Source organism: Rhinolophus sinicus, linkage group LG01 (assembly GCF_036562045.2).
Source record: "Rhinolophus sinicus isolate RSC01 linkage group LG01, ASM3656204v1, whole genome shotgun sequence".
Taxonomy (NCBI): Eukaryota; Metazoa; Chordata; class Mammalia; order Chiroptera; family Rhinolophidae; genus Rhinolophus; species Rhinolophus sinicus.
In genome coordinates, this window is record NC_133751.1 from 154,519,410 (window position 1) to 154,547,094 (window position 27,685).

The following is a 27,685-nucleotide window of genomic DNA, read 5'->3' on the forward strand; positions in this document are numbered from 1 at the left end:
TCCAAGTTTGCAAATATTTTCCTTAAAAAATATATTTGAGTGGATTCAAAATAACACAACTCTCAATCATCTAAAATCCATAATACTCTACCACTTCTGAATATTTATTGGGAAAAACTCAAACTTCAAAAAGATATATGCACCCTTATGTTCATTGCAGCATTATTTACAAGCAATAACCAAGATATGGAAGCAACCTAAGTGTCTATCGACAGACAGTTGGATTAAAAATATGTGGTACATATACACAATAGAATATTACTCAGCCATAAAAAAGAAAGAAATCTTGCTATTTGTGACACAGATAGACCTAGAGGGTATTATGCTAAGTGAAATAAGTCAGACAGAGAAAACCAAATACCATATGATTTCACTTATAAGTGGAATCTAAAAAACAAAATGAACAAACAAAACAGAAACAAACTCAGATACAGAGAACTTTTAATAGTTGCCAGATGGGAGGGGAGCTGGGGGGATAGGTAAAAAAGGTAAAAGGGATTAAGAAGTAAAAATTGCCAGTTACAAAAACGGTCATGGGGATGTGAAGTACAGCACAGGGGATCTAGTCAATAATATCGTAATAACTATGTATGGTGTCAGATGGGTACCAGACTTACCTGATTGATCACTTTGTAAGGTATACAAATATCTAATCATTGTGTTGTACACCTGAAACTAATATCATATTGTGTATCAACTGTAATGAAAAAGCTTTTTTAAATTTAAAAATCCATAATGCTTACTTGAGTGGAAGAAAAATATGTGGAATTACTACTAATGTATCAGGAATTAAGTATAACTGGAAGGCTTGCCTACCCATTACTGATCTATATTTAATACCCCTGGCCATTACAAATAACTGTAGTGCTTTAGTTTTGGACATGTCTGTGAGGTGTCGAATATTTAAATGTCGTCCATCAACTGAGCTATAGCACACAAAAGGTCGAACACAGCTGCTCCAGGAAACAGCTAAGAAATCCCATTACTGTGGGAAATCCCCAGTGGAAGCCTTAATATGATTTGAGAGAGAAACTCTCTATTGTAATAATTACATTATTATACCATGGATCTTGTATGGGTCCTGTCTTATCTGTTGAAGATCATTTCCCGCTTCAACATCTGTTTTTTAAAGGCTTTTTTTTTTCTGTAGCGTATAACAAAAAATTCCAAACAGGCTAAAGTTGTTCACTAGTCCCATTTTGTTTCCTCTCCTACTTTCTCTCAAGTGGGTCAAGGTAAATTACCCTATTTTCAGTGTTTTGAACTCATGAGTCCAGGCTTTCTGATGTTGACACATCATAATTGCTTCAACATAATGTGAATGCTTACATTAATTTTTTTTTCAAGCAAAAAGTAAAATGCAATTTAATGGGACCCATTATTAAGATGCTGGGCAGGGGGTGGCTGGTTAGCTCAGTTGGTTAGAGCATGGTGCTGATAACACCAAGGTTGCCGGTTCGATCCCTGCATGGGCCACTGTGAGCTGCGCCCTCCTTAAAAAAAAACAAAAAAGGTGCTGGGCTGTGTCTGCACCGACTGTGCAAAGGAATATGCTAGCACAGACAAGAGATAGATATACTTCTTGTCTTGTGGATGGGGGAACTGAGCTTTTTGTTGTTGTTTGAGTTTTTACATAAGTGCTTCTCTCCCCTCCTGTGATTTTCGTGGCTTTGACATTTGGAAAGAACAGGTGGAGGTGAGGAAATGGATAAAGGAAAAGTTACAAATAGGCAGGTAGAGACACGGTTTTCAGCCTTATTTTGTAGAATCATCTAAATACATGTCAACCCACTACCTAGAATTAACTTTTTTTAACTGATAAATTTAAAGACTAGTAAGCACTTCTTTTTCACAGGATAGAACTATTTTTCTTCTCAGTATTCAAGGGGAACACCAAGGCCTACGTGGAAAAGTAGTCGTCCAAATTGCAGTGTGTGGTTTTCCTTTTCTCCCCGAGATGACATCAGGCACTACAGTTCTGAGATGAGACTTGTCAGGGCCTGGCTTGATGGCTGCAGCAGAGGCCTCGGGATTGCCCGCTCTGCAAGGGAGGCTGTGGCTGAGAAGGGCCGGCTATGGTAGCTGTGCTCCAATAAGCAGCAGACTCTAGGAAAGGGCTACTGTGTCCAGTGGGTCACATTACAGATCGGAGGTGGCTTCTGGGAACAGCAATTCCCATCAGAGAGGGCCACGGGAGCAAGTCGCCACAGGAGCGTGTCCCCAAGGGAGCACTATGGGAAATCGGAAGGGACAGGTTTCACACAGCCACACAGCAGGCCAGCAGTACACAGGATACTGTCTTCCAGCGGCTGGGTCCTGGAGCATCTGCTATGTAAGAGAAAGGCAGAGCCGGTCATAAAGGTACTGGGACCAGGCACGTCGATTGGGTGTAAGACCAGAAGACACCTATTTGCAGAACTGGATGAAAACGTGGGCATCAGGCTCAGAAACGGATCCCGTTATCCAAGTAGGACAGGAGGGCAGAGTCAGAGAAGCGGCAAAGCTAGCAACTGCCAAATCCAGGTTCAGAATAGAGCTCCTTAATCCCTTCTGCTTCAATTTGATCCTAAAAGTGAAAGCTGTGTCTTCAAACCTGCAGAAACTTTTCTCAGAGCTTAAACGAAAAAACAGAACAACAACAACAAAAAACCCTCAGTTCCCTGATCTTGCCTATGACACATTGTATTAGTCTATTAGTCAGAAATCTTGAAGGCAAGTGACAGCAATCCAATTAAAATTAGCTTTAGGCAACCACAATGAAAGGAATTTACTGGTTCATGCACCTGGCAAGCACAGGGCACATCTAGCAGTTACAAACACCGCTGGATCCCAGGGCTTAAATGCTGCCCGTCGGCTCTTCTTGTCTTTCATTTCTACTTGTCTCTGCCCTGTCAGTGGAGGGTTGGTAAATGTTTAACAACTGGGTCAATGAGGGAAAGAAATGTATGTACGTACTACATATATACATAAGCTTATTATAAATTTCACTAATACAAAGGATTTATAGCACAATTTACTACTACTACTAAAACATATAGTCCTTTTTATCTCAATGTGAACTAGCTAGTTTGTTCTCATAGAATGCTTTTGTTGGTTTTTGCCAAGCCTTTGTATCTGTACCCAAATGTGGTGGTTACTGAAGAATGGGTGTAGTTCTGACTTGAATGTTAGCTGAGATTTTCATTTACAGGAAAGACAATGCCTGAAGGGCCTGAATGGTGTCCCCCGCAAATTCATATGCTGAAGCCTGATGTGGACTGAATGTTTGTGTCTCCCCAAAATGTGCAGGTTGATGTCCTAACCCTTCAATGTGATGGTATTGGAAAGTGGGGCCTTTGAGAGGTAATCAGGCTTAAAAGAAATCATGAACGTGGGGTCCTCATGATGGGATTTGTGTTTTTATAAGAAGAGAAAGAGATCAGAGGGTGTTCTCTCTCTCTCTCTCTCTCTCTCTCTCTCTCTCTCTGTGTGTGTCTCTCTCTGTCTCTCTCTCTCTGTCTCTCTCTCTGTCTCTCTCCCTCCCTCCCTCCCTCCCTCCCTCCCTCCCTCCCTCCCTCCCTCCCTCCTTTCCTTCCTCTCTGTCTTTCTGTGTGCATAGAAAGAACTCGTCATATGAGCACACAGTAAGATGGAGACTGCCTACAAACCAAGAAAAGAGGCTTCTTAATAGAACCTAGCTTGCTGGCATTTTGATCTTGTACTTCCCACTCTCCAGAACCATGAGAAATAAATTTTGGTTGTTTAAGCCACCCAGTCTATGGTATTTTGTTATGGCAGTCTGAGCTGACTGATACAGATAATAAAGATGAAAGTGAAACAATACATATATAGGTGGCAACTTCCTTCATTTTGCAAACACTGACTTCTTTGCTGAACCAGATTATAGTTTCTGAGAACTAGCGTAATATTTCTTCATTTCTTTGTGCTTTAGACATGACACACTTTTATGTTTAATCTGTATAACATCTTCTCTATAACTTTGTTAAATTTAACAACAAGATATGCAAACTACGCCTTCTGGCGCTACTCAGGCTTGCTGCTTGTCTTGGCCCTTTAATCTGCTTATGTTGACATTCTAGCCAACACAAACATCCCAATTTTCTTTCATGAGAGTTGCTCTTCAGGTATTTTCCTCATGACCTGGATTTGAAAAAAAATTGACTTTTTTCAGCTCCAGTGTGGGAATTTACATTTCTTTTCTCAGTTGTTATTTATTTCAGCCCACTTTATCTATCAATTGAGATATTTTAATATTGTAATTCAGGTATCTGGTATATTATCTATTCCTACCGGTTTTATTTTGCTTGTGTATTACAATTCTTTAGGCTTTTCATGTGTTCATTCTAGTCATTATTAAACAAGTTTTTAATAGAACAGATTCCTTTGAGATACTACTAGAAGCTTCTTTCCACATTGCCATCAATCCATAAAGTAATTCTCTTTTGCAATAGTATTCAAACCATTACAAATCCAATCGATGCACCATTAGTGTACATAAGCTCTGTCTTGTGCATAAAGATATTAGGAGGGACCAATGTCATAAGCCAATTATATTTCATTATTTGAACAATAGTCTAGAAGAACTATTACGCAATTAATATACATATGATTTTGTTTCTTGTGAGAAACAAATAGGATTAGCAATTTATGATGTTGACTATGGTTGTAAAGTAGGTCTCAGTAAGATCTATAAACCTTTCCAGAAGATAAAAGCCTGTATGTTGCAATAGTGGAAGAGTCCTTATAATGATTGCCAAATTTCTACAAGAAATTCCTTTGTCTAGAAGTTAACCTGACTTGAGTTTAATAAAGCATGGTGAGGGAACTGCCCATTGAAACTGCCTAAGATGAGTTGACAATAGGTGGCGATGTCTCTACAGCTCAATATTTCTGCCTCAGGACTTTTAATAAAAGGGGTCAAACACCTCCCTTCCTTGTGGCAATGGTTTGAACATGCCCATGGAGTTCTTGTGTGTTTGTGTGTGGTAAGTTAGGGGCTATTGTAGGGAATGGGTAGAGAGTGGTCTCCTGGATTGCATGTATATTCCAATGAAAAAAGTCATCTGTAGTAAAAATATCTTAAAATAATATGAGTAACATCTGTTATTGTTAACATTCTCTTAGATAAAAAGGAGGATAGTAGAAAAAATTATTTATTCAAGAAAAGAAGAAGGCAACCTTGAATTCTGAAATTATCTAATGGATTTTAAAAAGAATCAAATTTGGCATAACCATGGGGCAGAATGGGTCCATATATGGTTTGGGGGTATCTCTCATTTTGACAAAGCTCTACAACAAAGCAGGCCCCAGAATTGGACTAAATTTTCTTCTGGTTGTGTGCTGTGACAATCCTCCCTTGAGATAACAGATTCCTTGTGTCTAGCTTGCTGATGAGGGAGGTAACAAGTACCTCCCTCATCCTTGTTGCTTGTTGACAAGGTAACAAGTACTCTCTATGGAAAATGCCATGGTTAACATGTCAAACCAATATCTTGCCCCATCAGAATATATAGGCTGATTCTTGGTAGTCTTTCAAGATTGTCACTTTTTAGGTGCCCTTCACTTTGTGTCCCAGCTTGCATCTTTTTCATATAGCCTTCCAAAATCAGAAGTCCTAAGAGTACCTACATACCCGTGTTGGTCTCTATGGCTGCCTCCCCATGTTCTTTCTACTTGAGATCATTTCTGATGACTTTGTCAGCATTTTTCTTTGTAGAACTTCCCATGTCTCTTTAGCCACACTTCTTAGTCTCAGATGATGGATCATGTGTATATGTCCTTTGGACATTCTACAAGTTGCTTTTTCAAAGTCCAGAGAAATTCTTAGCCATTCACTGCTTCTCCCCTTTCCTTACTTTTATGTGATGGGGCCATTTTCCCTCATGAATCCTGTCACTTCCATACTCCTAACCAGTCTTCCATGTTGGCTAGAAGTACAGCCAGTATGGCAGTTTTCCTCATTGTCACCAAGCTAAACCAAGGATTTATTAGGTGTCCCTCTTTGGGTGGAATGGCACACCTAGAAGAAGTATGACACTTTCCAGCACTCCATTACTAAATATAGTCTTGCCACTGTGTTCTTCTGAATTCCATACAGGATTTTAATACCTTCTTGACCTATCTCTTCCATGCTTTTTTGAACTAGAAAAAAAACCATTCCAATGCCCTATATCCAGTTGACAGTCCCATTCCTTTGTGACCTTGTAACACAAGTGGTGTCATGTTTACTTTTCTCTGTGAAAAAGGTCATGTCCTTTCTATCTATTACCTACACTCTATGAAACTGATTTATCTTTACGTTACCAGCACTAATCAGAGCACCTGAAAAATGATAGTCAATACATGTGAGCTGAATAGAAATAAATAGGTATAGACACATAAGAAGCCTTAAATAATTTTAAGACTTTTCCCTCTAGCCGTATTTTCTTGAGAATAATTGGGCTCTTTCTTTACTATTATTTTTTTCTATATATGTCATGGACTTATATTTTATGAGTTTATAGACTCTGGGACTTGAATTTGCAGCCCTAATCCGTTCCTCTGGGCTTGCTAGGATTTAGAGTTATGTTCTTGCTCTCCCTCAAAGAACAATATAGCATTGAGATTCAGAGAACACTAAAGAGAAAGCCAACTGTAAAATTTCATTATAAATCAGCCAAAGAACCAGATTCCCATTATTTCTTTAAGGCAAAAGATTACTTTTGCAGTAACTGAATCTTTACCTGAGAGATCTGCCTGTTTTTCAGAAGGCTGCATATTTGGACTTGAAAGAAGCAGGAGGGAGGAGGGGAAAGAGAAATTTGAAGATTCGGAAGTTTTATTCTAAGATATAAACAAGTCACTATGGACAGTGTTCCTAAGAGTAAGCTACAAATAGCTTGTATAGATAAATCAACTAAAACCTAACTGAGTATTCAGGAAGTGTTGATTGTTTCCACCCAGATAGAGAAAAATGACATTGCAATGCAGAAGATAAAACAACTATGCTTTTCAGTTTAGAAATGAATAGATGTCAGAAAGGAAACATGATATTTTAAAATAGATTGAAGAAGCAAAAAGAACTGAGAGGAATAGCAGAAATACGGCAGGTATCTGGTCAGAAGAACAAGTTAAGAATACTGTTTGTGGCCGGGACACAGTTTCTCTCTTGATTCTCATCAGCAAATGGTGTCTTTTGGAGCTACATATTTTTTAGACCAGTTTTACAGCAAAGCATTTGGTCTCACAGCAAGTATACTACTGGAACTACTGAAAGTGAAACCTCAAATGATTCAGAGTGAACTTCCAAGTTCTTAAATTAAAAAAACTGTCACCATTGATGATGTGTAAATTTCCTCTGTTAATGATGATATTGTTTGATTGTTCCTTCCTCTTCAACAACTTCCCCTTTCCATCCTGATGTCCACGGGCATTGGCAGAGCCTGCCGTTGACCTACTGCTCTTGCCTCTTGGTGCACTTTCTTTGAAGTCTCATTGCTGCCCACAAACGTCAGCACTGTCCCCTCTAGGTGACAGCCAAGACTTTGTCTCTAGTTCATACTCAGCCCCAGAGCTTCCGTAGCCATACCTGTGTTAGTGACCGGATACTTCCCACTTCCCCATAGTGCTGTCACCTCAAACTCCTCACAGTCACTTCACATCTCTCCATCCTGCCACATGGGCTTTCTCCTGGGCAGGTCGGGAGAAACCCACACCTGAATGGTATACGAGAGGCAGACAGAAGATGTTGCCAGGTGCAGGCAGGGACTTAAACGATACATGCAAGAATGTTCCTTGTTGCTTGAGGACTGTTCTGGCCTCTGCTCCTGAGTCTTGGTGCTAGTTCTCTGTCCTGAATCCGACCTGGTGAGTTGCCCTTTTTACTTTGAGGACTTAATTCTTCCCAGAATCAGCCCATTAGTCTGGCCCTGATTGCTAATTCCTCACGTTGCTCATAAGTCACTATGCTACCATTGCATTAAGAAAAAGAACATATTAAATATGTTCATATGGTCACAGAAACTTCTGGAAGGACATACAAGAATTCGTACTCATCAGTTAAAGCCTATTATATATTTTAAGGGTTTTTAAAAACCATTTAAATGTCTTATGTAATTTAAAAATTAAATTAAAAAGCATGTACTTTCTGCTAAATGGTCATGCTTTGCTCAGTCAAAAAAAAAAAAAAAAAAATCGAGTGCCTACTGTATGTCAGACACTGTTGAATAGGTAAAAAGAGAATTACCATATGATCCAGCAATTCCACCTCTGGGTATATACCCAAAAGAATTGAAAGCAGGGACTCAAAGAGATATTTATATGCCCATGTTCATAGCAGTTTTATTCACAATAGCCAAAGGTGTCAACGGATGGATGAATTGGTAAAGAAAATGTGGTGTATACATACAAGGGAATATTATTCAGCCCTAAGAAGGACAAAAATCTGACACATATTGCAACATGGATGAACGATGAGGACATGTTAAGTGAAAAAGCCAGTCACAAAAAGACAAACATTGTATCATTCCACTTGCCTGAGGTAGCTAGAGTAGTCAAATTTAGAGACAGAAAGTGGAATAGTGATTGCAAGGCGCTGGAGGAAGGTGGGAGTGGGGAGTTGTTATTTAATGGGTATAGAGTGTCAGTTCTGCAAGATGAAAAGAGTTGTGGGGATGGATGATGGACGGTGGGGATGGTTGCACAACACTGTGAATGTACTCAATGCCACTGAATTGTGCACGTAAAAATATTTAAGACGGTAAATTTCATGTTATGTGTATTTTACCACAATTTTGTAAAAGTAAAAAGCTAATTTCAGAGAGTAAGTAGTGTGAGGAAAACAAAATAAGGTGACATGACAGAGAGTAATGGGGTGGGTTACACAGAGGGTTCAGAAGAGGCCTCCCTAAGGACATGGCTTCTGAATGAGATAGGAATAATGGAAACACACTAGCCAGGAAAAGGTCAGGGGCAGCATGAGGCAGAGGGAGCAGCTGTATAAAGATCCCTAGGTGAAGAAAAAACCTTTCTGTGCTTGAGAGGCAGAGAGAAGGTACGAAGGAGGCAGGGCAGGCCTTACACAGGAGCTTCGAATGGCAGTGTCACCAAACAATTCCAGTCAGTAGGTCAGCAGTGTTAACTGACCAAACCCTCCTTCCACTTTCTTATAGAATTCTAATTACTCTCATCACCCTAACTTCTTCTTTCAGGAACTCAACATTAATGTTTCTTTCTAATTAGTTTTCTCAAGAGTCTAAAAGTGGAAAAATGTGGAGGCCTGAGTCCTGGAATGATTCTAAGTGTCCAGAAAAGCAGGCAGACAGTGGGTACAATTCGACTCAGTTTTGGGTATCAGAAGACCAGCTTTTGAGTTCAAGCTCAGATGCTTTCTAACTGTGTGACCTTTGGTTGCTTCACATCTCTGAAGCTCAGTTTCTCCATCTATCAGAGGGGATTCATTATAATACTTTCCTCACAGTTTTGAAGCTCAAATTAATTATGAATACCTAGTTGTAAACGAGCGCTCGTATTTATATATTAGTTATTATGTTGCTGATGTTCTGGCCTTGGCTGAGCTCACTTTAGAGAGGTCCTAGCTATTTCAAGGGATATCAAAATAAAATTAAAGAACATTTCTAAAAGAGAAGATGTGACATGCAACAGTTTGGAGGGTACACAGAGAAGATGAATGGCATGATGTAAAATACTGACTCTGGTGACTCTAGAAAGGTTGGGCATCCGGAAAGGCAGACCCTGGGGAGCACACACCGTGGCCTGTAGGAAGCCAATCAGCACGCCTCCCCTGGCACATGCTTTCTGAGATCACTGAGTATAGAAAGTTGGGTCTCTACTGTTCTGTGGTTGCTGATGACAGAGAAGAAAAGGCTTACAAGGAATGAGCTGTTGATATTTCTTGAGTTTGTTCAGGGAATGAATTTTAAATGTCTTAAAGAACTGCCCAGATGGATGGAATTGAGAAACATTAGGATGGGTGAATGGGAAAACCTTTTAATCCCAAACATTTTGACCATAGAATAGTAATGTCTTTTGGGATTGGGTAATGCTTTGGCAATATTTCAACATGTTGCAAAAGATGTTCTCCATTGCTATATTAGCCCCACCTAGATAATTTTTGGAACTTTATACAGCATGAGTAAGTTGTCATAAGACACATCTCAGAATATTATGTATGGGAAAATGTGCTTTGAACAAAGTGTGTTTAGATACAGAGAGACTATCTTGGGTAAATGGTTTGTTTAAAGAACATATGTGGCAGCTCATAGCAGACTATTAATTAGAATGTAAGTTCCATGAGGTACAGACCATGCCTATATTGGTCACTTTTTTTTTTAATGAGCTTTTTATTTTTATTTTATTTTTTTATTTTTTTTAAGGAGGGTACATCTCTCAGTGGTCCATGTAAGGATCGAACCAGCAACCTTGGTTTTATCAGCACCACGCTCTAACCAACTGAGCTAACTGGCCGCACCTATATTGGTCACTTTTATATCTGCAGAGCTTGTCACAGTGTCTGGCACATAGTAGGTTATTTGTTATTTGTCAATAATATTTATTGGAAAAAAAATGAGTGGATGAATTAATGAAGTGGGGGCATCAGCAATTTCTCAAACTTGCCAAGTTTAATGAAAAGTGATTTTTCTTCCCTAAATGGTGGTTCCAGTCGTGAATCTATTGAATACCTCTTGTTTCAAAGGATGGTGATTACTCAAATAGCCTTTAATCAGGGAGTTGCCTCAGGAATTGCTGGGGGGACAAAGGGGAAGCCAGGTGCTATGGGGAAAGAGCAATCCCCGGATGCTCCAACCTTCTTCAAGCAGAAGAGCTCTCTTTTCGTTCGGTTTTCACACTGGGAATATGTATAATTTTTATTTGAAAATATTTTGGACACTAAAATAAAAATGTGAAAAAGTATTGCTTTACAGAGCTAACACCAAATGATTTAATTGGACCATAAGCAAATATACAGTTAGAACCTTATAAAATAATGATAAATAAATACATCTATATGGAAAATTGTGCAACATTCCCTAAAACTTTCCTACTTCTCCTTTCCTTTGATGAACTTCAAACCACCAAATGTAAGCTTTCATTATGCTGCCCTCTGGGCATTTTCTGGACTTTTCTCTACCACTTCTCCCAATTTGTCCTTTCTATTGAAAAATAGCTTGTCATGAGTTCTCATTGCTTTAGTGTCTGCTGTCTGTTAGGTAACTGTGAGTGACAATGGGTTTAACTGGTCCCAATAGATGCGCTACTAATCCTAAAACAACATCTTTATCAGGAAACCTTTAAGGATTCTTCTAAATGTGGGTCAGAAACATTTGGGGCCAAGTAGATTTTTAGAGCCCTGAAATCATTCCAGTTTGTCAGTTGCCCAGAGCAACTGGGATAGACTAAACTATGACGTAACAATCTTAGAGGAATCATATACCTCTCTATATACCTGATCTCTAACCACGCTACCCCTGGGAATAAAATGTTCTGATTAGAAAACTTGCACGATTACATTCTTTCCTATGGAATAAACCATTCCTTACATTTTTCCTTTAACAGACTCACCTATTAACATTATGATTATTTCTGCCAAGATTATATAGTTCAGAAAGAAGTGTCTTCATAAGGTTTCCCAGGAAACTAGAATGTTGGCAAGATATCATTGGGAGCTACATGAACATAGTTGGTGGTGGGAGGAGGCGGAGAGAAAATTTTGCAACAGACTTCTAATGGTGTCAAAATAATTCCCACTGTGCTGCTGAGGTTCCCTGAAGGCTGGAGAATAATCTACACCAGAGAAATAATTACAAACACACGAGGCAAAGGCAAACGCAAAACACAGCCAAGCAAAGGAGGCTGGCTAAGCAGGGAAAACAGCAGCACAGAAAGACTAGGAGACATGAACATGTGCAGCTAAATAATAATTAGTGACTGGATATTGTATAAAGACTTAATTAATATTGCCATGTTACAAAAGAGCACCTCCACGGTGTTGCACACTCAACCATCTAATGAGCATGAATTCATGTAGGGCTAGTAAAAGAATAAAAGTAATTGCCCCTTGTCATTTGCTTTTAGGTGGGTTGACAAACGAAAGCTTCTTTTTTTCTTTTCTGGCTGGGTTACTTAATTGCATTCATCCTTGGAGAGAGCATCCCTGACTGTACACGTTATCATCAGTGAGTATTTTTCCATCATGTATTCTATCAGTCAGAAGATGTAGTTCTGAAGTTATTTGATATAAAACAACAAAACTCGAGGAACCTTTCACAATGGAAGAAATATTTTTTTCCTGACATTAACAGTCATAGGCAGTTCAATAACAATTAATTTATCATGAATTTAAAACACAGAGCACACTTGAATTAGAAATTATTCTATTATTATCTACCATTTGGGCCAACTTTTAAAGCCATCAAGAGCTATATATCTTTAATTTAAATATTAAAATTTGATGAATTATCATTTAAAAGGTAACATCTTTGTTACTTATTTTGTTGTTAATGGCCTTTGTTGGTATATATATATATATATTCATCGACACTTAGCACAATAACTTTCTTTAAAAAGTGAGAAAATTGATACATTGTCAACAATAACTATATTGAACAATACTGTCAAATAAAAAATGTAATTACAGTAGGATAAAAAGCCATGGACAGTGAAAAGAAAGAAAATATGGAGAACTATAAATTCACTAATTCCTAGAATTGTCTTGGGTTTGAAATAAACATATTATTTTTGTAAACAAGGTGATAAAAACAAAAACTGTTCGTAATCTACTTGGTTTAAGTATTGCACTCTAGTTAATGCTTTGTAAGAATTTTACAATTACACTAAAAATAAACTATTAAACTATTGAAAACAAGAGCTTCTAGGGCAAAATAAATCCTTTTCAAAATTTAAGCATAATTGACTTACAATATTATATTAGTTTCAGGCGTACAACACAGTGATTCAATATTTATATGTATTATGAAGTGATCGCCCCGGTAAGTCTAGTTACCTTCTGTACCATACAAAATTATTACATTATTATTACTGACTTTATCCTCTGTGTTGTTTGGTATATCCCCATGACTTATTAATTTTGTAAGTGGAAGTTATACCTCTTAATCATTTTGTATCCCTAAAAAAGTATGTATGTCTACTACATATGACAGTGGATCTTCAGTTTCTTATCTTTTCCTCCAATAGACTGACTAATGAGCTTGGTTGAAACTGTACTCTTATCTCTCTCTCTCTCTCTCTCTCTCTCTTTTTTTTTCTTTTCTAAAATTAGAAGCTAGTGTGGGCCAAGAGAACCAGGAAGCACATTTAAATACAGGAGAGACTCCCAGCACTTTTTTTCAAACACTGAATTATTGCATGTTTCAGATGCCAATTATTTAAATTTAAGACGAAATTGTGCATTTACAGATGAAATGATATACTATCTTAATTATGCTTCAAAATTGTATGGGAGGGTGTGAAGAGGATGATGTATAAATGAAACAAGATTGGCCATGTGTTGATAGTGGTTGAAACTGGGTCATGGCCTGGAGGATTCAGTAAGATGTTCTCACTAATCTTGTATCTATTTGAAAATTTCCATGAAAGGATATAGAAGAGTAAATTTTGTAAAGTTATATTTATTCAGGGATATATTAATTTTAATCACTTTAGGAAGGCAAAGAAACCTTGAGTGGTTTTCCAATGAAGAGTTCAGCCAGATCATTTCCATGGGCATCTTATTTGTCATGATCTAAGAACCATTTGGCTTCCACTTGAAATATGATAAGATGGGCTTGGTTATGCCCTATGCCTGGATTTTCCATATTATTAAAAAAGTAAGTACCTTTAGCTTCTGAAAGAAGCAATTACCAGAGACTGGCTTTCTGCCATTAAAATTTATACCATCAATCTAAAAAATTTGGTCAACATACTTAAGTCTTTTTGTTTTGTTTTTTTTCCAATCTTGAACTTCCTTCAAAAACAGTATTCACAAAACTCATAGTGTCTTTCACCCATATCTATTTCAATGCCCATTTCAAGAATATTAATATTCAAGCAACTATTGATTTTATTAAGTACTCCTTATGGAGAAAATATCCAAATTTTCTACTCTTTTCTCCATTTTAATTCAGATACTACTGCAAAAAGATCAATTTCTTCCTTGTCATAATCATTATCTTTCTAGCTCAGGGATTTTACAACGTGATAGAGAAATGAACATTCTGCCTTTCTGATCCTGGTATGAAATTTGACATACAATTTAACCAGGAGAAAATATTTTGTACATATGGAAGAAGGAAAAGAAATAGCTCAGTCCTTTTGTGTTCTGTGGAGAGAATAAAATGATTTAATTTGGACAGGGATGATGCACATAGGAATTCTAATGAAAAAAAACATTCATCAATGGACAAGAAGTGAGCAGATTTTTAAAATTTCAGTACCATGTCTTGTCTTTGTTATTAATATACTTTTATTTGATTAAGAAGTAGGTAGGCAGCATTGACAATTTAGGAATTTTTAAACTAATATTGTCAGAGGCTGAAGTGAATTTTCCAAAGAGTATGTAAAAAAAAAAAGAAAGAAAGAAAAAAGAAAGAAACAAAGCAGAAAAGGAGAAGGATATAGCAAAATAACTTGCAAAAATAATGTTTCCATGTATGATTCATTGCCCACAATCCTACACTCACAAAGTAAAAATTATCTTGAAGAGGCTCCACCATACCTCAGTTGATCTCTGGAGGAACAAGATCAGAAAGAATGTGGTTGCCCTGTGATATGCAGATTTCCCCTTGAGGCTGAACTGGTTTGTATGCACAAAGGCAGAGCTAATAAATTTATGGAAGGTCAGAATGGGAAAGAAGAGAATTCAGAAATGTCGTAAGGTGGTAAAGGGGCCATGGAAAACTCCTGCTGACATTTTAAACTCCACATTTGAGCTAAAAATGCATCTCCAGGATATGTTAACCAGTGAAAGAGATCACAACAAAGAATTATGCCGTTTAGATGGGTGGGGAACAGAGTAGAGCTAAGCGAATCTTGACCTCCAGGACTGACAAAGATGGAGTAGAAAAAAAATGTAATGGCCAAGAGCATGAGCTCTGGAATCAGACACATCTGACTCCAACAGTTGCTGGCTGTGTCATCTTGTGCAAGTTATTCAACTTTTTACATATCTCCATTTACTTATCTATAAAATGGAGAGAACAACTTTGCCTACATTATGTGACTCTTTTGAAGATTATATGTAATAATGCTTAGAAGAATGCTCAGAAAATAGTAAGGGCTCAAGTACTTTATTCCTGTTATTATTTCTGGCCCCTGCACTGGCCTCATTGTTCTTTGCCCAAGCCAGATCCACTTCTGCCAAGGAGCATTTACACAGTCTATTCCTTCTGCTTATAATTTTTTTCCCTCCAGATGTCCCTGTAGTTCACTCTCTCAGATCCTTCACAGTTTTGTTCAAATGTCATTTGACCATCCTATTTAAAAATGGAACCAACATCCCATCCTCTTTTCTCATTCTGATCCTTCTTCTCCTACTCTACTTTTTTCTCCATAGCAGTTGTCACCTTCTAATACTATAAAATCTATCTATCTATCTATCCATTTTCTCTATATGTATATTTTCTCCTCACCAGACTGTAAGTCCAGAAGGGCAGATATTTTTATATGATTATGTTTATTGACGTATGCCTGGCATCCACAACAAAACTTGGCAAATAGAAGGTAATTGGTAGATTATTATTAAGGGTGGGAGTGATAAACTTTGTTAAATAATGCTATCATCAAAGTAAAATACTATGCCACTCTTTTTTACCCATTTCATTGGCTTTTGGGAACTTAATTTTCCTTCAGGTTTGCCCTTGATGTTTATTTCAGCTTTGTTACACCTAAATCTTTCATTGGGAATTGAGCACACAATACGCTATTCATCCTCTGAGTGACCATGCCTCATTCATTTCTCTAGTAGGCTACCGTTTTTCAAAAACCATTCACTGGATTTATTGAACATCTGAATTGATAACTAGGCAAAAATGGTTACTGCTTTTCTATGGCAAGAGAGTTGAGACAAGTAGAGTCAACAGGAACCCATCTATCCATTGCCACTCTCACGTCACTGTCAGAGAACTCCAACTTTATATCCCTAGAATTCAGAACACAAAAAGTATAGAGAAACCACATCCATTTGAAAAGAATACGGATTAGGTGGAGAAAGGGGGATGGAAGGAATGAGATACAATTACAATAGGGCAGTAACAATTGCCCACCATTTTTAGATTGTTTACTACGTCCTAGAAACTATACCTAGTACTTAAAATACATTTAGTATTTTATTTAAAAATCCTCACAACAACCCTATGATTAATTACTATTTTTATCACGATTTTACAGATGAGGAGGTAAATCCTAGAGAACTACAAGAACTTGATTAAGGTCAGGTAGAGCCAAGATGCAAACTCCAAGCTCTCTGACCCCTGAATCTGTGCCCAACCACTACTATCTTGATGCCTTGGGAAGCTGGAAAGGTGAGAGTCATACATGCCTCACGTAGAGAGCTAGAAGGTATTGCTCCACCTCAGACAATTTTATTTCAACAACAACAAAAGTGCTGGTAGTTCTTCAATCTCAATAATTCATTCACTAATCATTATCTAATTATTCATTATTTACTGAGATTCTAACAAGGTGCAAGGCAGAGAGATGACCTTTGAATAATCACAAAAGCATATTAGACACAGCCCTGGTCCTCAAGTTAGAGAAATAAAACACAGACTTAATAAAGGTAATTATGCAAAAGAAATATTAACAGCCTAATTTATTAGAGCAAGGGATGGTAAACTTTTTATGTAAAGGGCCAGATGGTAAATATTTCAGTCTCTGTAGGTCATATGGTCTGTGTGCCAATTACTCAATTCTGCCACGGGAGCAGTAAAGCAGCCCAAGAGAATACATAAATGAACGAGTGTGGCTGTGTTCCTATAAAACTTTATTTATAAAAACAGTTGATGGGATGCAGGCCATGGTTTGCCAGCCCTTTTGTTAGTGAAGACCCTGAGACAATATATGGTACATTTCTGAATGAGTTTTTGGAATATCAGGTGCTCTTGGAGGGTTAGAGGTGGGAGAAAAAGTGGAGTTAGGGAAGGAGTAAAGAAGAGGGGACAGAGAAGAAAAAGGAGATTCAGGAGACAGTATGTCATGGAAACCCAAGGAAAGGGATGGTGTGATTCACTAAGGCTTCAAAAGATGCGGAGAATTTTTGGAAATGCGAACATCATAAGGAAAGCATCAGTTAGGCATAGTTGTCCATTAAGACTTTTTGGATAGATCTGGGAAATAAAGATTTATGGGGAAGAACATGGTTTTCAGTGGAAGCAAAACTGACATTGGAGAGCCTGCATTTGAGAGTGATGAGGGCAAATGTGGGTGCCAGCCCCTTCCTCCTCCAAGATGGTAAAAGGCCTTTCTAACTCTCCAACTGTGGTGTGCCTGACTCTTTTTCTCCACCCTACCTTCCTCTTGTGGAGCTTTCTTTTCCATGCTGACCTAGATTACGTGACAAACATCCCTTTCTCTTCATGCTTGGATCTTAGGGCCGCCAAACTTACCAAGGTTGTATTTTAGACAATCTATATTTCTTCGTATTAGTCACTGGGTTTTGTTGCCCCAAAGGCTTTGTTTCCTTGATTTTTCAATTTCTGTGAAGGAAAACACAGTCAAAATAAATAATACTCCTAGGATGTTTCCCTTTTGTAGTTATTTCATTCACAAGCAGTTATTTTGTACAATTACAGGATGTTGGCCATAGAAAATCTTCCAAGATCTTTTAGTCTAACTCATTCATTTTACATTAAAAATTTAAAAAAATGATGCCCAATGTAGGGGAAGGGACTTTCCAAGGCCTCTTAATTCTTAGCCCTTGAGATAATCTTTTTAAACAAATTTTAATTAATATTTTATTGGGAAATAGAACACAATTATACGCTGAAATATAAAACAAAGGTAAGTACAATGATTACTGAACACACATGGAATCAATAGAGCAAAATAAGAACAATGCCAGGTTTTTCCTTCCTTCTGCAGGCAACCACTAGCCTTCCTTTTTTTTTTTTTCACTGTGGTAAAATATACATAACATAAAATTTACCATTTTAACCATTTTTAAGTGTACAATTCAGTGGCATTAAGTATATTTACATTGTTGTACAATCATCTCCACTATCCAATGCCAGAGCTTTTTCATCATCCTAAACAAAAAACAATAAATCTTGTGATAGTCTTGATTAAGAATGTCCCAGATTTTGTGGAGCTCTAGTCTCTCCAAAGATAGAAAGTTTTTAAAGCAACGGAGTGACAAAGGCAACATGGTGATTTTGTGTGATTTGAAGAGAGAAAGGTGGAAGTAGAAAATTTGAAGTTACTTGAGGTTGTTTTAATATTTAGAGGATTTTGAACACCCATGGTAGGTTTGAAAGAGAATTAAGGCTGAAACTGATGCTGCTTTTATGTTGGGAAAAAAAAAAAAAGATTTGCAATGCCTAGCACTGAGACATGCCAATAAAGCCCCTTTCCAGGAGCTCTCTAGAACCAGAGCTTATGCTATATAACATACTCTACTGGTTTCTCAGGCTTCCCCTTTGGGTCCTAAAGTTGGAGTCACAATCCCTTAGTAACTGACTGCAAACAAACCACAGCAGATTATGCTTTACAATTTAAAAACATAACTCCCAGCCCCAGCTTTTCAACCTTTTATGACTCTGAGCAAAGTAATGGAATGTTCACAACTCCCCCATCTGAGTAGTTATTCATCACAGATAAGAATTGCTATTTTTCTCTTGCCAGCCACATAAATAATGAACTTTTCTTTCCTACTTATAAAGTCTAGGAGCAGATAAAGGCTCAGACAGGGAAGAGGTTAGTGAGAAATCCAGGAGATGCAAGAGAAAAGGTCACTCAAGCTGGCACTGGAGGTGGGAGATAGATGCTGGCAGCAAATCCCATCCTCCTCTCACACTCTTTCCTCTCCAGAACTTGTGTTTTCAGGGAAAACCTGTTACAGGGTAGACCAAGGGCAGCCTGAAATTTGAATAGGAGAATAGCCAAGTACATGATCAGATTCTTACAATACTATTTGTCTTAGATATAATTATAAATATGATCACATGACTACACAGACTCAAGATACCAATCATGTCATCATCACGACAACTCCATTCTGAAATATTATCCCTCTGTATTCATTAGACCAGAGCTACAAATTTAACAATACAATGTAAGGCCAAAGGCACTTACAGGCCACACCCATTTTGACTTGTGAGACCTTGTCCATGTGTTGCACTCTTCTGAAAAAATAAAGCATTCCTTTGTCGGGTATCTGGGGTCTCATAGTTGCTAGACTGAAATAATTTGGTTGCATTTGAATGCCTGAAGACAATGGAAATTCTGTTCTATTTTAAAAGGAGTTTCAATTCTTCTGCTTACCTATAGAAAAGGCCTGGAGTTACCACCTTCTTCATTAGTAACATTAAGTTTTTTCTTGTTAGTCTCGTTTTTAAAATTAATTTTTAGGAAATTTATTGGGGTGACGTTAGTTAGTAAAATTATACAGGTTTCAAGTGCACATTTCTATAATATGTCATCTGTATATTGCATTGTGTGTTTACCGCCCAGTCAGTTCTATTAGGTTGGTGCAAAAGTAATTGTGGTTTAAAAGGTTAAAAGTAATTGCAAAAACCGCAATTGCTTTAGCACCAACCGAATACTTTCATCACCATATATTCGACCCCCTTTACCCTCATCTCCCACACCCCTCCCCCCTTATTCTCTGGTAACACTAAACTATTATCTGTGTCTATGAGTTTTTGTTTGTTTGTTTATCTTGTTTGTTTGTTGCTAAGCAAAATAAGTCAGACAAAAGAAGTCGATAACTATATGACTCAATCATATGTGGGATATAAATCTGAAAACAACCAATCTAAACCCATGATTTTATTTTCTTTAAGTGTTTCAATTTTTAAAACTGTTCTTAAGCCAGTCTTCTCCTACCTCTCCCACAACCCGTCATTCTCAGCATTATCATCACCACTGTTATTTTTTAACTTATGTGACTCAGATTTTGGCCATTTAAGCTACCAAGGAGCTAATTTGAGCCCCTACTTTTCAAATTTGATACTGATGACTTATGGCCTCAAACCCCCTTCCTGAGAAGGAATAAAAATATATAACAAAAATATGGAGTGAAATAGAGGTAGTGGAAAGTATCTACAATGCTAGAACAAAATTTTTTTTGCAGGTAAAATTATCAGCATGTAGCTAACTCAAGATCTAATGGAAAGAGACAGATTCAGTGGATATTTGAGACCTATGTGATAGAATAAGGCCTGCATGTTCCTACACTTGTGATCAAACAACCTTCTCGAATTCACTGTGGCAGTCATGATCTTAACATTGAATTGTTTTCCTTACTTATTTCAAAGTCTCAAAGAATTTTTGCCAACAGTGTGAAGGCAAATATCATCTATGATACTATAATATGACTCATCAAGAATAACAATTAAGCCACCTTTCACATATTAGATAGTCAGGCTTTGAACATTCTGAGGCCAGGTCTTTATTTTCCTGTATGCTGTGTGTTTTTTGATGGGTAATTTTTATTTCAAGAGGCAGCAAATGCTGAACTTCAAATTCCGTTATAGAAAATACTTAATACCCAACAATCAGATGATCATTTTCAATGATCATTATCATAGACAATCACTGTCTTTTATAGCAGCCAGGATAACCTTTTAAAAAGAGAACTCTGCTTCTCTGACATGCCCATTGAGTAAACCTCAAGACCTTGAAGTGGAATACAGGCACTGATGGCCTGGCCCCGCTCTACCACTTGCCAGCTCCCTTCCCTCTGCTCTGGCTACTCTGGTCTGCTTTCAGTTCTTCCAATGTGGCAAACGTCAGAGCCCCCCACACTGCTTTTCCTCTTGTCTAACTCTTGACCTGGCTAACATCTACTTGAACTCCAGGTCTCAACTTAAATATTAGTTCTTCAAAGCGGTCTTCCCTGACGTCCCCTCCCACAATCTAAATTAAGTCTCTATATTTATATTGTCTCACTATAGGTTATACTCTTCCTTGCACAAAAAGGACAGATGACTTGGGGTTATTTCTGTCCATTAATTGATTCAATCCTAATTTTTACAAAACCTCATAAACAAAAAACTAAAGTAAGTAAAGTCCAATGATAGTAAAAGGTTTAAAATTTTTTCTAAGATAATGGTTTATTTTAATAGGAAAAACGCCTCAAAGAGATTTATTTAAAAACACTCATGAGATTACCCGATCTTTCATCAAGTCACACATTTGTTTTTATGAAGCCATTGAGAACATGTGCTATTCTGAAATTACTAAATTCCAAAAATTCTTGCGGAAACTCTCATCCATTCTTTCTCCAAATTGACTATGGACAGAAAGAAAGTAAATGTGATAAAATATAAATGCATTGCTGGAATTTAAATTAAAGGAGGATTCCAGATGGAAGAGATTACAGAAATCGGTTAGATCAGGGGTTCTCAAATCTGGTGGCACAATGGAATCACTTATTGAATCTTATTCCAACCTTTAATTTCAACTCAGCTTTCTCAAAATACACCTTTGACTATTTCTTCTACTTCAAATCTTCTCATGTGCTCCTCTCATCCTACCACCATTGCCAAATTCAGCCATGGGAATACCTATGCCTCTTAGGATTGATTTTCATTCTCTATCCTGTTCGGGATCAGCATCTGTCTCTCTCATCTCTTTATCTTTTCGTAAGAACTCTGACAGAGTTTTTCAAGACTCTTCTCCACTTCATGGATTTGAATGGTATAGTAGTTATTGCTGCTAATGCAGAATGTTTTTAATAACAATCTGCTTTTGTTTTATTATATTAGTTTTCTTTTTAAAGGTTAATATATCATAAAACAAGTAAAAATATTAAAACTTGATAAATGTAAAAAAACATAATAGATAATACACAGAAAAGGAAACATACTTAACACACATTATATGAAGAATGTTCAAAGAAATGCCCAATTATTTAAATATTCTTGTGTATCAATATAAAAAAGACTCTTAAATGTGTAATGCCTTGTGAAATGACGTACGTACTCTCGGGACTTTTGTGCAGGACTGTAGATTATTACCGTGCTTTGAAATACAATTTGACAATATACTCGTATATCAGAAGCCTTAAATATATTCATTTCCAAAACCTAGCATTAATTACAAAGAGGAAAAAAAAATCAGTCATCTCAATTTGCATCTCTGTCTTTCCCTTAGGAATTTCTGCTCCTTTGTCATAATAGCCATCCATGCCTTTGGGCATCCTAGTAGAATTCCAAGAAATATTTTATGATTTTTTTCTAGTTCTATATTATATCACGTTTGGGGGATGCATATTTTCTGAGTCTTCATCAAGGAAGAATCTCTACTGTCACAGGCTGTGAAGCGAGGATCATAATAGTATCTACTTCTCAGTATTATGTAAATAAAGTGAATTTTTATGTGAAAGGCTGGGGTTGACTAGCTGGAACATTTCTATCATTTCCCTCCGTATTTGAAGCCCAAGTTCTTGATTATCTGCGAGGCTGGCATGACGCAGCTACAAATATGTTTCCCACCTTTCCTTGCTGTGAAAAGTAATCATGGATAGGTCATGTTCTAAGCATGTGCGACACAGCGGGCAGCATGGTGGGGACCTTTTGGAGAAGAGCAAATGGAGGAAGGCCAAGACAGAAGGGTTATGTCTTTAAGGAGAGGCCTTTCCTTGTTTTTGCTGTGGGATCCTAGCATCAAAAAGCAGAGAGCTCAGAGGGTAAGGGGGGATCTCTCCCAAGTCAACCCCTTTAACTTAGTTCAGTTAACATAGAAAAGAAACTTGAATTAGCAACTAGAAGGAAAAAAACTAACAAAATAAAAACACCCAGAATGAGCTGGTTTACAGAGATTCTTTTAAGATTTTTCTTCCCTCCGTACCTCCCTTCCTTCCCTTACTTTTTTTCCTTTTTATTTTTCCATTTACTAAACTTGTTGAGTACTACTGTGCTGTTCAGTGGAAAGTCAAGGGCAAATAAAAGGCTTGACTTTCTTCCCCTACTTAGCTACAGTTGAACCACGCTGTGGCTTGACTGTACAGCTCATAGTAGGCAAACCCTAAAGCCATTTTCTAGCTTCAATCCTAGATATGCCAAGTCTCTTTTCAGCTCATTTTAGTTTAAGCCCTTTTTGGAGGTTCTCAATATGCATTCCACCTAACTTATTTTTCTGTAACTTATGAGTAGCAGCTCAGCAATGTACTTGCATTACTCTTAACTGACACCAGGTGGTGTTTAATGTTGGATCCCATAGTTTGTATATATTATTTATTTAAAATAAATTTATGGTTAAGCCACTGTAAAATATGCACCCTTAAAATAGAATGTAAAGTGTTTAACCATTCATTAACCACTAGATTTTACATAATCACAACAAATATTTGTATCCTGCTTTATAATTTACAAAGTGTGTTCACATTAATTACTTTTTTAGATGTTTCCAATAGTTCTTTGAAGTCAGTAGGGCAGATGTTTTATTTGCCGCACTACACAGATGACAGGAAGATTAGGTTATTTAACCAAAGTCACACAGGTAGTAAGCAGTAGAATAGGGATGGAAGGCCTGGTTCTCTGCTTTTATATGCAAACAACTTGTTTGAACACTGTGCTTTAATGACGTGAATAGAAAAAAAACATCAGGTACAGGTCCTGTAAACAGTGAACTAAAGCCCCAGTATTAAACTTCTCCACTCAATTATCATCTTCCTTATTGCTTTTAACACTATTCTGTATTGTTCTGGCTGTAACATTCACATTTTCCATGTGTTACGTGTCTGAGACCCACGAAACATTCACCTATATATATACTTTGCAGTTTTATATGAAGTGTTAATTGCCATTGTAACCTTCAGTTTCTCTCTGAGTTCAATACTCTTTCTTTTTTATCTTATTTTGTCCAATGAGACGCTGCTCCTTTATTTTATTTCCTTGAAGAAAAAAAAAGGATCCCTAAACATGCACACATCTAAAATGATACGTAAACATAAGAACATAATTGTTTCTTCCTCAGTAAAAAACCACAAAAGAAAAAGAAAAATTCCTACTAACCAAGTGGCTATGTTCTCTTAGGAAGCTCAGTGATTGTCACTGAATGCTCAAATCTACCTTTTCTTCTTAAAAAGATATACACCGATTTTTTTTTCCTTATGGGCAATTTAAAAATGATTTCTAAATAATTTAAAAATGTAGCTAACATGTGATTTCCAAGTTACGGCCAGCCAGTGAGATTATAAGTGCACTTAGAAAAAAATATTAGTAGTCATAGCAATTTATGCTCATTGAGCACTGACTGGTTAACACTCTGCTAATCACTTTAAATTTTTTACAGCTTGTTTCATTTTCATACGAACTTTATACAGTACATACCTTTTCTATCTGCATTTTCTAGGTAAAGAAATTGAAGCTTAGAAAAGTTAAAGAGCCTAAGACTAAAGTAATGAAGCTGGGATTTAAACCTGGATCTGCCAGAAAACACATATAGGCCCGCCTGACTACGTGTGGTCATCTTTAGGCTTCCTAGGCTTGAAGATAAGCCAATCGGATTCTTTCTACTCTAATTAATAAGGATTTCTATCACACTCTTGATTTTTCAACCATCACCGCTCCACCATTGAACACTACTTTAGTACAGGGAATATCTGTGTAAGACAACTCAGGGGAAGTAGTCTAATGGATTCATGTTAACGACGTGATCTATACTGCTGGTCATTTAAGGAGTTTTGATGTTAAGCATTTATCCTCCATACTCCCATAATGGACGGTATGGTGGGTGAGAAAGGCACCTTATGGAATAAAGAAATCCTATGCCCATTAGCTTTGACTTCCCATCCCCCCGGACTAACTTAAAACAGAAAGGAGGCGCTATCAGGGCGCAGTATTATCTCACAGTGTCATGAAGGGCTGAACTACCAGGCCTCAGGAAGGGCAGGGAACACAGGAGACGTGGGAGTCTCAGCAAAAGAAACGATGGCCTTTGCTTTACAGTGATGCCAAGTGATGCTCAGCATTACATCTTCTTCCCTGTGTGTCTCTGTCAGATGTCAAATTCCAGATAGGGAAATTCAAAATGGTCCAGATTGACTTCTGTGTATATCCTCTCTAACTGTGACCACTAGGGGACCTCTGGTCAGGAATGCTAGTCAGAAAACAAAACAAAACAAAACAAACAACTAACTTGTATGGTAACAGATGGTTACTAGACCTACGCGTATCATGGTGATCACATAGTAAAATATATAAATGTTGAATTACTATGTTGTACACTTGAAACTAATGTAATATTGCATGTCAACTATATTTTAATTAAAAAATAACAAAAATCCAGATGTCCAACACATTATTGGTCTGGGGAAGCAGTTTCAGCAAAGACGCCGTACTGTGTGTCAGGGAGGAAACGGGAGGTGAGAAAGTATAGACAGCAGAGGAAGTGGTACCCTTTCAACAAGTCTGTGTGAAGGGAACAAAGAAGTAAACTGACAGTGTGTGGGGCTAGGGGTAGAAAAGGCCTTTTGTGTGTCTGTTTGTCTTTAAGATACAGTGCCCTTGAACATGTCTGTGGGCTGAGAGACTTGGGAGACAAAAATAAAGGTAATTTGGTGAGCAAGGCACAGGTGAATGTAGGCGAGACTGGTGTTAGGAGCACAGGAGCAGAGCGTAACTTAGAAAGTAGGAGGCACGCTTTTCGAAATAGAGGGAGGTTTGCAGGGTGAAGGAAAAGGAAAGATTTTCTGATGGCCTCTATTTCTCAGTGAAATACAAGATGAAGTGATCTGCAGACTGAGGCATTTAGGGAGTGAGGACTTCCAGCGGGTGGTGGTGAATGTCTGGGACACCTGCTACAGGGTCCAGTTCACTAAGGACAGCAGAGCAGGGAAAAAGCCTAGTCAAGCTTGAAAACACAGATTGCTTATTTTTCTATTTTCCTCCCATTTCCTGCTTTTTTTTTTTTTTTTTTTTTTTTACATTTTAATGCTTATTGGTCTCTGTCCCAAAGGGTGAACAAAGAAAGAACAGAGAAATAGGAAACCAAATGTTGCAGTCATACCTTAAAATTTCTGCTCAAGCTTTGATGGGGGTGGAGGATGCGGTGGGGACAAAAACAGGTTGTTAAGTCATCACTGGATTTCTGTCATCCATGCTTCTCCAAGCCCTAATCCATGGATTTGGGTTTGTCTTACCATCCCTGGGGCATGAAGCCCCTTGTTCAGAGGATGGAACAAGAGTATGGCGCACGTGCTCAGGTATAACCATCACACAAAGTGCACCATGTTGGCCATTGGGTAAATTACTTATACTCTCAGGTCCTATTTCTTCATAAACAAAAGGGAAGTTTGAAGATTAAATTAAATATGTGGATGAAAGCATTAAATTGTGTGCTTGCCACATGCTAGGTGTACAACAAGTGTTAGGAAAATGGATTCTAATATTTTATTTGATTGAAAGCTGCACGTGGAACACACTTAGAATCATCTAAAAAACAGTTGTGAAATTCCTCTGTGGTACCATGTAATACAAATTCGAAGTATAAAGGAGTTAGCCTCTTTATCAGAAAAAACAAAACAAAACAAAAAACCAACAACACCAACAAAAATAACAAAAAACAAATAAATAAACTGAGGAATAGAATGAAGAAATAAAATGGAGTCACTATAGTCAAGCTGCTAAATTACCAAAATCAAGTAGGTTGAGGCATGAGGGAATGATTCTGTTCTTGTGTTAAAGCTAGTTAAAACAAGACTAGAGGGAACAGAACTTTCTATTTCTGTGTCAATGCCTGGATATACATCAATTAGTTTTGTGTCAATACCTGGACATACATCAGACCTCCAGATAACTATCTCTGATTATTCCCTGAAGGAGTCACATATCCGGACCACCTAACATCTATAACTAACATGAATATGATAGTATAAAACATAGTATGAAATAGGAAACACCTTAAATTAAATTGTCCAGATCTCCTGCCATCTGACTGATAAACACCCTGGATCAATCCTAGGGCTGAGAACGCAGAACTTATGTGACTTTCAAGGGTATGACTTTCACTATAAGAACTCTTAACTTTTCTTTCTTCTTCATAACATTTCTGGGTTTTTGCCTAATCTGTGTTTCCACTTTGCAAACTCTAAAACCCTTGAATAAATCTTTGTCATTTATTTCTAGCAAAGCCTCCAGACTCTTTTTGACTTTGTTTAACAAACTCAAACAAAAAACTTACAGGCTCCTGGCAATTCATAAAAACAGGTCTGTTCTCCTAAAGACTGAGATTCAAATTAATAAGGATGTTACTTTTTGGTAAAGCAATGAAAGTAAATACAAAAAAATATGTAAATACCCCTCATCAAACACCACTTTGATGATATCAAACCACTGTTAACAAACCTTCATAACTCTTCAGTACCATGCCTGTCCCTTCCACTCTTCTTTCACTAATGACTCCCTATGAAACTCAGCTCCAGTGAACATGGATTCTTTGCCTTGCACTTGTTTTCCCCAGTTCTGTGTTATCACTCATGCCATTCCATCTCTCTACAATTCCTTCTCCCATTCCGGCACACAACCCTACC

The 27,685-nt window shown here is 37.4% G+C and overlaps 1 long non-coding RNA gene across 1 annotated transcript in view; it reads right to left on the reverse strand.

Moving 5' to 3' along the window:
• Positions 1–458: 458 nt before the first annotated feature.
• Positions 459–27,685, reverse strand: part of LOC141567506 (uncharacterized) — a 47,188-nt gene continuing 19,961 nt past the window's right edge. The window contains exons 3-4 of the long non-coding RNA XR_012490170.1: positions 17,598–17,687; positions 459–2,328 (exon numbers count right to left, since the gene is read on the reverse strand). This is a non-coding gene — a long non-coding RNA (uncharacterized LOC141567506). The remainder of the gene's footprint in view (positions 2,329–17,597; positions 17,688–27,685) is intronic.